General features: G+C 39.3%; 1 long non-coding RNA gene across 1 annotated transcript in view; it reads right to left on the reverse strand.

The window, feature by feature from the left end:
- Nucleotides 1–16,688, reverse strand: part of LOC105527045 — a 215,457-nt gene that overhangs the window by 188,591 nt on the left and 10,178 nt on the right. Inside the window, exon 2 of the long non-coding RNA XR_001004185.1 lies at nucleotides 15,811–15,899. This is a non-coding gene — a long non-coding RNA (uncharacterized LOC105527045). The remainder of the gene's footprint in view (nucleotides 1–15,810; nucleotides 15,900–16,688) is intronic.

Raw genomic sequence — 16,688 nt, forward strand, 5'->3', positions numbered from 1 at the left:
GTGCCAGTACTCCCTTGGCTGCTTCAGTTGGTGTCTCAGTATGCTGTGTGCTACCCTAGTCCACTGTCTTTGGGCCTAATTCAGCCCTAGGACTCACCTAAGAGTCACAGTCCTTACGGCCTAGACTGCCTTTCAAGTTTACTTAGACACACAGGGTGCTCTCTGCACCACGCAGGGGCTGCCAGGGTGGGAGAGGGATGGCATCAGGGATTCAGGACTGTTTTTTGTTTTTTTTTATCTCGTCAGTGCCCCTTTCAATGATATGAAGTTAAAGCTAGGTACCAGGAGTACTGATTTTTCATTCTTATGAATGGGTTTCTTCTGTGTAGCTAGTTGCTACCTTGGTGTCCTTGCAGGTGGGGGGCAGAGGGCAGACATCCATGGGCTTCCTATTCTGCCATCTTGCTTTACCTTCTCACGTGGCACATCAATAAGAAAGATTTTGTTTGAGGCCAAGAAAATGAGAAGCTTCAGGAACTTCAAGAGGTAGGAGAGTTTGAATAAAAGTCGCTATGAGCTATGTACCCCTACTACCACCATTTCTTTTAAGTTTGTTCAAGATATATAATAAAGAATAAGTCTCTTTATTGGGCTATGTTTATCTAAATATAATACTAAGACAGTCTTGAACTCTATGGAGTTTTAGATTGGTTGGCTTGTGTTGAGAACTGTGAAGGACCTGAGACTTTACCCTGCTTGAAAGCTAACAAGTTAACCTGGCAGAAGACATGAGACTCCTGGGGCAGAAACAAAGGATTTTATTACTCACAGCACAGCAAACCACATGAGATTCTTGTTCATAGCCATTCCCCTTGCCCTCCAAGACCCATGAGGTGACACATCACTTCAGGGGGGATGATAAGAATACAGGTGGTTTGCATCCCAGCTGAGGGACATTAAGTGTAGGGAACTTGTATATTTTTTATAATGTGCTACAAGCAAACCTGCATGCGCCTTGCCCCCAAGGGAAACATTGTATTATACTGGACAATAAGCAAACCAAGTCGTCAGCTCAAGAGAGACGCCATCTCTGTCTTCCAAGGCTGTTTGTTATGCAAGTGTCCCTGAAAAGATAGTGCCTCTGCTGGCAAGGTATGCCGAAGCATGAGACACCTATGGAGAATTGTCTCCTGAAAGCCTTATACTAACAGAGGCTACTGGCAGTGTAAGTCATGCTCTCTTCCACCCACTGGGGCAACTCCAGGGTGGCAGCCAGTAAACATAATGTGTCCATACAAGTTCCACTGTGCTCAAGACATGTAGATCCGGGAATCTGGGAGCATCTTCTTGGCTCTAGGGACACAGGTAATTGTTAGGGATGCCATTCATTTGATCTGAAGTCATACAAAACCAGAATCAGTTATATAACTGAGTCATTATAGGAATTGCCTTCATATTGAGGACAATGCATATAAATCTCAGCAGTTCTCCCTTCTCTGCCTTTTCCTCTATTTGCTCCCAATCCTGGAATTTCTCAATGAGTCAACAATCTCCCATATCCTCAGGCTCTTGAAGAGAGAGCTATTATAAATAGCTCAAAATGTTCACTAGTTCTACTAATCGAATGCTTTGGGTTACAGGGTTGAAGAATAACAACTTGGACTTTTTGATTCCCTTCCTAAATGACGTATAAGTTGAAACTGAATCCATATTCTCTTAAGAAAACAGAAAGAGTCATAACCAACTTTTCTATTTGAATGCCCATGTCATGATGGTTTCAGTGAAACAACATGGGCCTGGAGTCAGAGAAACTCAAATGCAACTCTATCACTATTAGTATGACTGTTAGTAAATTAAGAGACTTAACCTAGGTCTCAATTTACTCATCTGTAACATGGGGATAAAAATACCTATATCCTAGGGTTGTTATCAGGATTAAATGAGAAAATTTGTAATGCATTTTGCATAGTACCTGGCTCTATGAATAACAGTTGTTATTATCAGCCTATCCTGTCACACCAAGGAGGCCATAAAATACAATGTTGTGAGTGCAGGATTGCCCTTAACTTACTGCCTGTCCTGAGATCCACTGCTATAGCTATCAATAAATCAGAAGTCAATGACTACTCTGCACTCTCGCCAACATGGAAATGTGTGGTGCTGTGGGATACTCAATTTGACTTTACTTCTTTGGTGGTGGACACCACCTTTGTTCATCTGAATAATGGAGTTCAAAGGAGGATGCCAATAGGCACTGATGAGCTGCCAGGAAACCAGGTCTCTACAGAGCTTTATCACCTATGAATATCTTGGATAGATCCTAATCCAGGTGTCTTTTTAAAAAAAATCTTTAAAAATCACTGTAGATTTTTTAAATTTCATATAATGTAGAATATAATTGCATTCTAAATTAAGGTTCTCCCAAGCACTTGCATTCTGAAAAATTGCAACTTAGACTAGAACTTGAATTATTAGTGCTCAAGTCTATAATGTCATCATGTCCTTTATCCCTATCTTTTACATCAACAAAGCAGTTAAAACAACAAACCCTTAGAAGATGAAGAAACTGAACTCAGAAAAGGTATTGAGTTGTCCAACTCCCTTTCCATTCGGTAAATTATCTCATCTATATAGCTAAGTCATTAATTCACAAGGAAGATAGTTACTGAGATTCCACCCTGAGCAAATTATTATCATGGCCCCTGGTGATACAAAAGTATTAAGGCCTGATAACCACAGTCAGGAAGCTTCATTCTCTGAAGGAGCGACAAGGCAGCTTTTACATTGCACCTACCAGGGTCAATGCACAGTGCTGGGTGATCCTGAATACTGTGTAAGGTAGGATTCCTTTGCTTTCAAGTAACAGTAAAAAAAAAAAAAAAAAAAAAAAAAAAAAAAAAAAGCTTACTTTCTTTAAAATTTAGAACACTAAAGTAAAACACATCATAACCAGTACTTCAATCATGGCATCAAGCAACCAGATTCCTTAGGAGTAGTTAGGGCAAATAAAGTGCTTTTAACAGTATCTGGCAGCTAAGCATGATGATTCATACCAGTAATCCCCACACTCTGGGAGGCTGAGGTAAGAGGATTCCATGAGCCCAGCAGTTCAAGACCAGCCTGGGCAACATAGTGAGATCTCATCTCTACAAAAAGATTTAAAATTTAGCCAGATGTGTTACCACATGACTATAGTCCCAGCTACTTAAGAGGCTGAGGAAGGAGGATCTCTTGAGCCCAGAAGTTTGAGGCTGCAGTGAGCTTTGGCACTACTGCACTCCAGCCTGGGTGACACAGTGAGACCCCCAACTGAAAAAAAAGCACCTGGCATCTAGTAAACACTATTTACATTTTATGTGTTACAATTAGCTAGCACATGGCCCTCCACCCCAGACTCTTAGAGAGCCACAGTGGAGTTATATATAAAGTAAATGAGAGCACAGTAAATTTTACCCAGAGAGTGAAGGGCAGATTTCACAGAGAAACTTACATTTAACCTCGTTCTTGAGCCCACGAAGATTGCCAAATAAGCAAATTAAGTTTCTTAAGGCAGAAGATGCAACATGTACAAGGTGAGGAAGCTTGAAGGGCAGAGTGACTGGTTAAATAAATTCTGATTCATCTGTACAGGGGTTAATAAGCAACCGTTTAAAAGAATGAGATAGAAATGATGTATTAGATGACATCTTTATGAATGAAAAATTAGAGTGACACAATAGTATGCATAGGAGGCTCTCATTCAATTTTAAGTACCTCTGTGTTATTTAAGTAATGCATGATAAGCACATTATGAACTATTAAAAGATAAGTATGTTATGAAATCAGAAAATATCAAGCTATTTATTTTAATCACAGGGATAGAGGATCATGAGATGGAATTATAATTGGGAATCAGATTTGATGCTACACAGTCCTAAAGATTTGGAATCTCATGTTCTGGGCTAGCTCAGGATGACCAACTACAGCAGTGGGCTGACCCTGGCCCACCACCTGTTTTTGTAATTAAGCTTTATTAGAACGCTGTCACTGACATTCATTTACATATGACTATAGCTGCTTTTGCACTACAGTGGCAGAGTTAAAGACTTGTGACAGAGACTGCCTGGCCCACAAAATCTGACATATTTACTATCTAAACCTTTACAGAAAACGTTTGCTGACTCCTGCTCTAGATAATAAAAAGACTTCAAAGAAGGGAGTGGCATCATCAAATCTGTGTATTAGTAAGATAATATCAACAGAGCCTGGGAAACAGATATAAAAATGTTAATTATAGTAATTCAGACAGACTCTCTGCTATGCCTTATAGAAATTTCTCAATAATTCTCACAGTCCCCTGTAAGTAAATATAAATATGATTATGTCCTTTTTATAAAAGGGAAAAATGAAGAAATGAACACATAGCTATTAAGTGGCGTCTTCCCTAACAGAATATATGCTCCAGGAGGAAGGAACTTCTTCTTGTTCAGTGTGCTATCTCCAGCACCAAGGACAGTGTCTGACACACGATAAGGCACTTATCTAAGTAGATATTTATGAAACAAATGCAAGAAGCATCACACCAATAAATAAATGAATGACTGGGAAATGCATATAGGACAGGACTGAGGCAGCCTCTCAAAAATTATACTGCAGAACCAGCCATCCCAGCTCCATCATCCTGCCGCTTCAGGCAGCAACTAAAGATCTTCCATGTCACCTTGGGAGCTAGAAACCAGAAAAACCAAACCAGAACCTACAGGTTCTCTCTTAGCCCAAGGCTATCTCACTCCTCTGTACCCTACCTGAAGTGAGTTATCACTTCATTTGTCTGCCAATTTGTTTTTGCTATGCAGCATGCCCTATTTTCTTTCAATTTCTCACATCTGGTTAATTTCTGCTCTTTAACCCCAAGCAGTTTTAGGGGTGCTTCCCATTGCTAAAGGGATTCCACTCCCCTCAGCAGGTTACCTCTCCATCATCCGTCTGATAGACAGGTTTTACTGTTGTCAAACATCACTGTTGTACAGTTTCCATCTAGTTCTTGGGCTGATCTTTCAGCTGTACCAGCCCTTGAAAGCTGACAGGATGAATTGCTTGCTTTCCAGGCCTTAATGTTTATCTCCCTTCAGATCTCACCATCTGCTGTGATTTGGCAGCTCAGGTAAATGCACTTTTTCTACTTCTTTCAGTTGCTCAGCCTCCTGCAGGCATTGCCATGTCTGTCCTCCCTCTTTTCAGACAGCATCTCCTTGGAAGTGATAGGGTTTATGTTTAAACTGATGGATGTGCCTGGTGCTTTTTTCCTTCCATGCTGTCTGTCATTCTTTACATTGCCTAGTTTCAATCTGGCCACTGAGGCCTGTGCATAAAGAAGAAAAAATCTGTAAAATCGGAATCAGCTGTATCTTTTTTTTTCCCATTCCACCTACTATCTATTGTTTCACAATACTATTTCCCCAAGTTTCTCTTTCTTTTTTTTTTTTCTTTTTTGAGATGGAGTTTCATTCTTTTAGCCCAGGTTGGAGTGCAATGGTGCGATCTCTGATCACTGCAACCTCCGCCTCCTGGGTTCAAGTGATTCTCTGGCCTCAGTCTCCAGAGTAGCTGGGATTACAGGTGCCTGTCACCATGCCTGGCTATTTTTTGTACTTTTAGTAGAGACGGGGTTTCACCATGTTGGCCAGGCTGGTCTCGAACTCCTGACCTCAGGTGATCCACTGCCAAAGGTGACAAAATGGTGACAGCGAGACCCTTTGGTTTATTCCGAAAATGACTCAGAACATGCAAGTTTTATTAAACAATGGAAACCTGGCTTCCTTTCTCAATTTGGAAGAAGTGGTACACTGGGGCTTGTATTTCCCTTTGTGTTTCTCTTTGGTAAAAACAAGCAAGAATGGATTATCAGTTACAGTCCTTTGATGCCTTTCATACATTCTAGTTTTCCTCATAGGCTGTTCTTGCATTGCTATAAAGAAATACCTGGGGCTGGGTAATTTATAAAGAAAAGAGGTTTAATTGACTCACTTCTGCAAGCTGTACAGGAAGTAGGGTGCTGGCATGTGCTTCTGGTGAGGCCTCAGGAAGCTTACAATCATGGTGGAAGGCAAAGGGGAAAGCAGCACATCACATGATGAGAGAGGAAGCAAAGAGAACGAAGCAGGAGGTCCAAGACTCTTCTAAATAACTGGATCTTGCATGAACTGAACTCACTTATCACCAAGGGGATGGTGCAAAACCATTCCTGAGAGATCCACCTCCACGATCTAATTATCTCCCACCAGGCCCCATCTCCAACATTGGAAATCACATTTCAACATGAGATTTCAAAGGGACAAACATCCCAACTGTATTGCCTGGTCTCACCACTCCTCCAATCCTCCTTTCCATCTTACCAGCATAAAACATGTACAGTTGCTCCTTATGCTTGGCCTTTATAGCACCTGTACTTTTTTGAACTCTAGTGTAAAGCCAAGTTTCCAAAATCTTTCAGAGCAGGGGTCAGCAAACATTTTCTGTAAAGCCTTTGCAGTCCATGTGGTGCCTTACTACTCAACTCTACCATTGTAGAGCAAATACAACCACAGAAAACAAGACTAAACAAATGAGTGTGGCAGTTTTCCAATAAAACTTTATTGATAAAAACAGGCAGTAAAACATATTTGGCCCATGGCCACAGTTTTCTGACCCTTATTTTAGAGCATTACCTCTGATTTTGAAACATCCATCATCTATCCAGTCTATAGTGTCTATTCATATAAGGAGTAGTCAAAGTCTACTAAATTATTACACCAACTGGTAAAATCTACTTTCATACTAATTAACTGAGTTCATGTATATATATAAATGTGGATATCAGTATGTAATTTTAGCAGCTATAATTAAATAATTTTAAAGAAGGCTGAATTTGTTTTCTAGATTTTAAATTCATTTATAACTTTTATGAACTTTAATAAAATATTATATATCCACTACTAGGTATTTTAAATGTTGTTTACACAAGTGAATAATAAACCCTAATGACCAGTGCCTGAGTTATTCTCTGGTTCTAACAGAGTTCCTTTGGGAGTTATCTGCTTCAAGCCACTATGGAGCTAAAGCATACTATAACAGAAGACAGAGTCACTTAGTACCCTCCCAGCAACCATGTCCCCTGAGACTGTCATGGCACCAGGGAAAAATCTGTCTCATATTTGTTTAGCATTCTACATTAATTTCAACAACCAATACAGTAAAAACACAGCTAAGCATCCTGGAGATATTTCTTGATAAACTGCTATGTGCCAGGTACTGTATATGTAGATGAAACTAGGACAGGTTAAGCAGCTGGTCCAAGTTACGGAGCTGTAGTGTCTGCCTCTAAAGCACAGCTGAATCATTATGCAATGACTTCTCTTCATACAGTATTTTCTATGTATTTATTCCTTCTCATACACCAAAAGAAGAAATATTTAACTTAGTGCTTGATGCAAGGTTGATGATCAATAAATGCTTCTTGAATAAGAAAAAGTCTTCTCTAACCAAAATGTGGTGCTCTTCCCAGGAATCCTGTCTTAGTTAAAAGCATCACCATTCACTCGATTTATCCAGGCTAAAAACTGCAGAGTCATCTATTATTTATTTTCCTCACTCTTAAGCCCTTCATCCAGTTGGTCACTGTGATGCTTAATTTTATGTGTCAGTTGGGACGGGTCACAGTCCCTAGATATTTGGTCAAATACTATTCTGGATGTTTCTATGAGGGTGTTTTTTGGATGAGACTGACATTTAAATTGGTGGGCTTTTAGTAAAGTAGATTACTTTCTCTAATATGGGTGGGCCCCATTTAATCAGTTTAAAGCCTTAATAGAACAACAGACTGAACTCCCGAGGGAAAAGTAGAAATTCTGCCAGCTGACTGACATCAGGTTTGAATTGCAACATCAGCTCTTCCCTGGGTGTCCAGTTTGTTAGCCTACCCTGCTAATTTTGGACTTGCCATCCTCCATAATCAAGTAAACCAATTCACATGCATGTGCACATGCACGCACAACCACACACACACACACACACAAACACATTCTATTTGTTCTGCGTCTCTGGAAAACCCTGACTAACATGGTCATTAAGTTTTATAAATTCTTTCTCTGACCATCCTCAATTCCCTGCATTGGCTCAAGTCCCAATCTTTTGCAGTAGCCTTATAATTAGTCTTTCTGCTCTTAGCTTCTCTAATTCTCAAACTGGAATTAGGTCAGTGGCTCCCAAATGCCTGCAGAATCAAATGCAGACTCCTTGGCATGACACGCAAGGGCACTCACAATTTGGAACCAGATTTCCTACCCAGTTCCATCTCCCACCCCTAGTCCATTCCAGTCAGCATTCCAGGAACTGTCCCACTCTTTCATACCTCTGAGTCGTGCTGTGTATGTTGTGACATGTTATTCTGAAAATGTGAGCAAGAGTTCCAGTTATTACATACACAATCAAATAGAAGATTTTTGGCCCCGACTCCTTACTTGGCACTCAGTTGCCTAATCGGTGACTTTAGTCAGTGACTTTTGTGAGTTAAAAGCAAGAAAAGAGTTCAGCCTTCCCTAAGAATTCTTTCCTTATCTCTGTGGATCATATAAATCCATATGTGCCCTGTAAACTGTGTTGACACAATGAAAGAAAAACCAGGGGAAGGTGAAACAATAAATCAGCTACAGTCAACACATTGCCAAGCCACTGTTCTGACTGCTTTTTCATTCACCTGATGCTTTTCACTTAACTGACACAATATCCCAGTTATGTTTTCATCGGGTAGCCACACCTTTAGCAAATAAATGACGTTAGACAGGGGCCCATAAAACTTCCAGCATAATTTTAAAGTCTTTTGTTTCATGTTGTATTGAATCAGACTGATTTCTGACTACCTGTCATGTATGTTTCCTTTGTTCATTAGAATGTAAGATTAGAATTACTTTGAAATTCCCTTTGGTGAATTGTTATGCGATGTGAAATGTTATCAAAAGGTCACTGAAGTACATGTACCAGTAGCTTTCAAAATTAACAGACAGCACGGCCAATTCTACATCTGGAAAATGGCCCAGTCAGGAATGCAGATATAATACTGCCAATATTCATTCATTCAGCAAAGGAAATTTACTTCCTCTCTACTGTGCTAAGTCTGGGAATATTAAAATGAATATAATACACTCTCTATCCTTAAGGAGTTCAGAGGCAGAAGACAGCCAGATTAACAAACCATAACTTTGTGTATTATAAATAATGCTTGAAGATTTAAGAATAAGGTCTATGTTCACTTAGGGAGTGGTCAAGACACGATCCACCAAAAAAACAAAAAACCCTTCTGTGTCTGTGTGTGTGTGAGACGGGGTCTCACTCTGTCACCCAAGGTGGCGTACAGTGGAGAGAGCTCAGCTCACTGCAACCTCCGCCTCCCAGGCTCAAGTGATCCTCCTACCTCAGCCTCGTGAGTAGCTGGGATCACAGGTACGTGCCACTACACCTGGCTAATTTTTTTGTACTTTTGTGCCAAAAGTACAAAAGGAGGAGTTTCCCCACACTGTCCAGGCTGGTCTCAAACTCTTGAACTCAAAAGATTCACCAGCCTCGGCCTCCCAAAGTACTGGGATTTTATAGGCTGTGCCACCACACTCAGCTCTGATTTTTGAGCTGAATCAAATGGTGTCACCTGATAGAAAATCTGGCTTGCTTTGGAGAAGGGATTCATAAAATGTGGTCTCCCGGCCAACATCTTCAGCACTGCACGGAAACTTGTTCGAGATGCAGACTCAGGCCAATTCAGGCCTCTTAAATCAGATGTTCTGGGGATGTGTTTTAGCAGCTCTCTTCATCATTCTGATGCACCCTTAACTTTGAGGGTCACCAATTTCAAGAAAGATGCACAGCCCAACACAGCTGCTATTTAAGGAGTGGGCTTTTGGGGACAAGTAGTTGAAGAGGGCCACAGAAGATGAGGACTATAGACTGACAGAGTGTAAAGAAGCCTAAATACCTTGCTTAAAAGTTAAGACTATCCTCTAGATCATGGGAGTACATTAAAGTGTTGTAACTAGGAAACTATAATGATTAGATATGTGATTTTGGAAAAATAAGTGGGGCAGCAATTTAAGACATAAATAAATTCAAGGTATATAAGCAGTGAGGGACATAGAAGACTGTTATAAAAGTCCAAGCCAATGGTGTTTGGGGCCTGAGTTAAGTAGCCAGTGGCAATGAGAATGAAGAAGGAAGGATGGATTTGAGAGGCTTTCAGAATGTAGAATTACCAGTACTATTTTTGACTGAATAGATGTAGATCTTAGAGGGCAGGAAAAGAATGATCTCCTTAATTGTCTAGTGCATTCTTTCTCAAACTGAATGTCCAAACCAGTTTTAAATGGAGTGAAGAAGAGATGAAACTTTGCAAGTTGGTAAGTGAAGTGAGAGATGGAAGGAAACTTGAGTGAGAGGTAAGCTTAGGTTTAAGTAGCTTGAGGTATCTGTTAAAATATCCATAGCAGAGATAAAATAAAATATGTTGCTGTGTCTGTTGGGTGTTTTTTTTAAAATCTTGCTCTCTTGCAATTTTCTATTGGACTTCAAGAGTACCCCAATAAAAAAGTGAGTACATATTCCGTATAAATGTCAATTCACAATACAATTCCAGATAAGCATTTGGCTGTTTGTATTACCAATTTACTTGATGGATCTCTTTGGAAACTACTACAGTAAATCACAACCCTGCTCTCCAAACTTTATATCATAGTTTTACTCAGCTGGGAATTGTGTGGACAGGAAGATTACTGATATAATTACTTGGAACTCCTTTAAATATTTGTGTGGGGTCTTTGATTCTGAAGACTTTTAAAAATACTTCTGGGCCGGGCGCGGTGGCTCAAGCCTGTAATCCCAGCACTTTGGGAGGCCGAGACGGGCGGATCACGAGGTCAGGAGATTGAGACCATCCTGGCTAACACGGTGAAACCCCGTCTCTACTAAAAATAATACAAAAACTAGCCGGGCGAGGTGGCGGCGCCTGTAGTCCCAGCTACTCGGGAGGCTGAGGCAGGAGAATGGCGGGAACCCGGGAGGCGGAGCTTGCAGTGAGCTGAGATCTGGCCACTGCACTCCAGCCTGGGTAACAGAGCAAGACTCCGTCTCAAAAAAAAAAAAAAAAATACTTCTGGATAGTTTACTAAAATATTCAATTACAGAAAAAATGGGGAGAACATTCCTTAGCATCTGTCTTGTTCATCTTCCTTTGAATCAGGAAATCAATTTCTTTTGTCCACATATGTATTCCCTGGATTCACACAATTCAGCAAGTTGGACATAGAACGGGGAACCAATCACTTCAGCCACTTTGAAGGTCTTTCTTGAAGCCCATGCTGCCAAACTGACTGACGTACCTACGTATCTGTCTTGTGCAAAGATCTGAACTTTTCCTCTTCCCTATCCACCTCCAACATTTATCTACTGGAAGAGGGTGCTAAAACCAAAGTCCCCTGAAATCCTAGTCCCTGCTCTCACAGTCAACAGAATACAAAGGGACCCCAAAGCCTCCCTGTCCCCTCAAAGCAGCACTGAACCAGAGGTAGTTGACATGTCAAATTTAGTGACTACCCCATGGTGACATAGAAAAGAGAAGAGTGTTTTCTCTAATTTGAGCTACAATGCTAGAGTGCTGATTAAGATTACTGAGTAGAATTAGCATTAACTCTGTTAGCTATTATCTCCATGACCTTGGGCAAGTTACTTAGCCTTGCTTTTAATGAAAAAAAAATTTACCCACAAAACTGTGGGAATGAAAGGAGCTAAAGCAGGTAAACTATTTTGTATTGACTTCATATAGTCATTATTATTCTTAGGGTAGTCATTGTTCTGGTCTTTCTATTTTTGATACTGAAGGCTCCAAAATTATGGCCTTACATGCTAGACAGGAACCTGCAATCTGAATTTAAAATGTATTATAAAGAGTCACTTCTTAAAAGAGACATATAGAATTGTATCAACCCGTATATTTTATCATTATCCTAGTTTATTAGCTCTACCGTAATATTCCTGATTCACTTGAATAATGGCATTCAACATCATGACCCGCAGTGTTTGTGTTTGCTATTATTTACCTCATTTTAATGGTGGATTTGTAGACTATCTATACAATAGGATGGAAAAATTACAAACAGACAATTTTAAATGCTTAAAGTCCATTAAAAACACATACATTGGGCATTCACTAGTGCTTGGCATTATTTTTTTCTAATATTTATATAGAGTAGAGTTTTTCAGTGTTCTCCTACCAAATACATCATTTGACTCTCATAACACTCTGCCAGGAAAAACTTACTCCAAAACTTTCTTTTCCTTTTACCACAGATTGAAAAATCTGGTGTGTATTACTCTTATGTTTTAGTGACTTGGATTCTGCTAATGACTACAAACGGTCTCAATTTCTTAGAGTTTTAATCCATATTACAAAAGTTGTCCAAATCATTGTTATTATCAATGGATAAGTCAGCCTAATAGTCTTTCAGAATAGGAATGTTGGAAGGAGGTCTGTGTCTCATATTTGAATATGAAGCTTTTGTTAATTATTGTTCTCTCACGGTGTTCTAAAACATCCTCCCTAACACTTCCTAGAAGATAATGATAGGGTTTCCTTGAGCTGGACCTACTAAACATTTGCTCAGATTTTTTGTGGGGTCAGGATGTAATAATTCATATTTTAAAAAATATTTTCAAATTATTCTGCTATACAGATGATTGCATTGATCCAGAACATAACCAGCAGTTCTCTCCATTCTGCTTCAAGTTAAAGTTGGTTCCTTGGTCTTCAGCTGTAGGCAACCTATGTTTGGCTCTTCTTTCTTGAAATTAACCTACTTCTCCTTAAGGAGAAACCCTTTTAATATGGCTGTTAGAAAAGAACCCTCAAGTATATAACCTTACAGAACACGATGCTCCAAATTTCCACTTTCCATTTTGTAAATATAAATATCATTAAATCAAAAGCTTTAAAGCTGTATACTAAACCCTCTTCCTCTACGATAATAACTATTCTCTTTTCTTGTCTTACATTTTTTCTTGAATTTTAGACCTCAGACATTATTTTTATGGGGGAAATTCTTAAATGGAAGTTTGTTACCACTTAAAGATAGATGTATTTTTCTGCTCTCGTATGATCCATTTAAACTTACCATCAAAGTGAACTATGGACTCATTTTAAGAAGAAAATATATCCCATAGACCATAATTCCCCAAGACCTTTATTTATTTGATTTCTGCTCCCTGGGATCATGGCCTCATGACATGAAATTCTCAGTTCTGTGAGCCTCCCAGGGAACAGCATTCATAAAAATCATTTCACAGCAGAACTTCAATGCCAACCCAACAATAAAATATTCCAGCACATTCTCACACTGAAGGCAGCCACGGGCAGCCACTGCTCCATTCTTTTTACAGTAAAAAGACACCTTTTGGTAAAGACATCAAAGCCATCTCCACAACAGACCACACAGAAACCTCCTTTTAATAGAGGTGTCCTTGGATGTAAAACTCCAATATAAGATAATTAGAACTTTACTAATTCTAACTACTAGAAATTTAAGGGTACTATCAACACACAAATCCCCACAATTACTTTTTTAAAAAAATTAAGAAGTAATTTTGAATATAAAACTGGAGGGAATTCACATCCATCAAATGAAGTGAATCTTCAAAGCACCTGGATTCTTCACTCTATCTCTCAAAGCAAACCATAAAATCATCCCTCTTGTCTCTGGAAGGGAGGAAAACTCCTCCACTTCACATCTTCTCTGCTGAGTTTCTTTCTACTATGGATTTTCTGTACCTCACATCCCTCTTAATTCCTCCCTCTCCCAGGATCCTACCTCTTATTCCCCTTAGCTTTGAATGTGATATCTTTAAATCGTTCATCAGATGCCATCAAGTTTCACTTTCATTGTGACAGCAAGGAAAAGTTGTTCTGACCTAGGGAGGAGCCTCTACAAGATAACCAGATTTTTGCAAATAGATCTCCTCTCTAAGTGCTTTGTGCTTTCCAATGTAAATCACAAACAATACCAGAGTTCTTTTGTCTAACCTCACAATGTTGAGTGCCCTCTGAGTTTGCCTTGTTTTGTTTACTTGAGAGGCAGAAGGCTGTATATTTAATAACACTTTTGCCCTAACTTTTGCACACATAGCCTGAATTTACTGGATAATTTCCAGCAAATTAGTAAATTATTCAACTTGTTATTTATTCTGTCTTTATCTAGTGATAGTCACAAATAGAAAAAAAACAACAACAATCGATTGAACATTTTGCTGTATTTGAAGGGATTGCTAGGAAAGCTAATCTTATAAATTAAGGTGAATGAGGGCTTTATCACATATATAACTTTGAGCTATATTAAGTAGCTACAGTATAGGGAAAAGACAGATATACATCATAGTCCCTGTTCTTACACTAACTGTTTGATAAATTTTGACACACAACAAACGTTGTCTAGGCAGTGGCTTCCTTATCTGCAAAATGAACACATTAGAGTAATAGTCTCTGTGGAATTTATAGATCCAGCATTCTGATTTGAAACTCAAAAAATAATTTGTCATTATGATTTCTCTTAATACCTCCTTTTTACTCTAATCAATTTTTTCTTCCTCTCTGACCATTCAAGTATGACCCAAATCTTCACATACTAATAAATCAAACCTAAACTCAATTCCAAAGGTTGGATTTCATCCATTTCTGCATAGAATCTGGCAATTGATTTTTTATGATCTTTTAGCTCTCCAAGTATATTTGCAAAAGAATGGGTAAATTGGATGTACATTCATTCAATCATTTAAGAACACTTACTGACTCCTAGTATCTTTTATTTCTATTTTCTTCCCTGAAACATTTCAAAGTAAATTGTGGCCATTATGATGCTTCCCTTCAGAATATTTTGGCAGGCATTGCTTAAGAAGGACATCTTCCAGTATAATCACAACACTATGATCATATAAAAAAGAAGCAATAATTCAAAAATATCTTCTAATATACAGAACACATTTGAATTTCTCCTGCTAGTTCAAAAATGACTTTCATAGGTATTTTGTTTTTTAATCTAGGACCCAATCAAGGTTCACAAATTACATTTGGTTGTTATGTCTTGTCATTATCTTTTACTTTAGGACAACAGTTAGTAAGTAAACTGTGGCCCACAGACCAATCCTGCATGGCCTGTTCTTATATCTCAAGCTAAGAAGGATCTTCACATTTCTTAAGAGTTGTAAAGCCAAACTACAAGGACAAAAACAAAGAAGAAAGAAAGAGAGGAGAATATACAACAGAGACTTCTATGTGACCCACAAAGCATGAAACATTTGCTATCTGCCCTTTACAGAAGAAGTTTACTGACTTCTGATCTATAACACTGCCTTTACCTTCTGTGCTTTTAGAACAGTTTTTGAAGATTCCAGGTAGTTATCGTAAAGAATATATCACACACTTTGGATTAGTTTCATGTATTCCTCATGACGAGACTCATGTTAAAAATTTTTGCCTGGGGCCGGGCGCGGTGGCTCAAGCCTGTAATCCCAGCACTTTGGGAGGCCGAGACGGGCGGATCACGAGGTCAGGAGATCGAGACCATCCTGGCTAACACGGTGAAACCCCATCTCTACTAAAAAATAGAAAAATCTAGCCGGGCGAGGTGGCGGGCGCCTATAGTCCCAGCTACTCCGGAGGCTGAGGCAGGAGAATGGCGTAAACCCGGGAGGCAGAGCTTGCAGTGAGCTGAGATCCAGCCACTGCACTCCAGCCTGGGTCACAGCAAAAGACTCCGTCTCAAAAAAAAAAAAAAAAAAAATTTTTGCCTGGATCATTACATAATTAGATTGTGTTCTTTCTATTACATTATCTCAAGAGGCACATATGTCAGGCTGTCCCATGATGGTACCACAAAGTTTGACCATTTTGTTCAGCTGGTCACTGCCAGATGTCTCTATGACAAGGTAAAATTTTCTCTTTGTAGTTAATAAGTAATTGACAAATGATACTTGAGATTGCATGACTATCTTATTCCTTAGTAATATTCATCCAATAGTATTATTATCTATTGATAGTCTTTGCCTGAATTACTTATTACACTGGGGTCATATAAAATGGTGACTTTCTAATTCTATCATTTATTTTAGATTTATTTTCTGGCATGCATCTGTATAGAAAAATCCTTTCCCTTCTCTCTCTCTCTCTCTCTCTCTCTCTCTCTCTCTCTCTCACTCTATGATTTTTTGGGATTTTAGTCCATTGTTATTAATATTATTATTTAAATGCCAAATTGTATATCATTTTCCTAGTGGAAGCCTTCAAGCTAGACTTTTTATTCTTTTGACTCAGCCCCATTTGGATTTGATCACTTCCTTGATTTCTTGCACATGGTGTCTGAGGCTTACCATGTACATTCCCTGCTTCTGGAAGAATCCACCTTTCCCCAAAAATCCTGGTTCCTTTAGTAGACAGTGCTATTTAGTAATGAAGATCTGGGGGTTTTGTTGTTGTTGTTTTGTTTTGTTTTGAGACGGAGTCTTGCTCTGTTGCCCAGGCTGGAATGCAGTGGCACGATCTTGGCTCACTGCAACCTCCGCCTCCCGGGTTCAAGCAATTCTCCTACCTCAGCCTCCCAAGCAGCTGGGACTACAGGCACGCGCTGCCACACCCGGCTAATTTTTTGTATTTTAATAAAGACGGGATTTCACCGTGTTGCCCAGGCTGGTCGCAAACTCTTGAGCTC

Source organism: Colobus angolensis, unplaced genomic scaffold, assembly GCF_000951035.1.
Source record: "Colobus angolensis palliatus isolate OR3802 unplaced genomic scaffold, Cang.pa_1.0 Scaffold604, whole genome shotgun sequence".
In the NCBI taxonomy this organism is placed as follows: Eukaryota; Metazoa; Chordata; class Mammalia; order Primates; family Cercopithecidae; genus Colobus; species Colobus angolensis.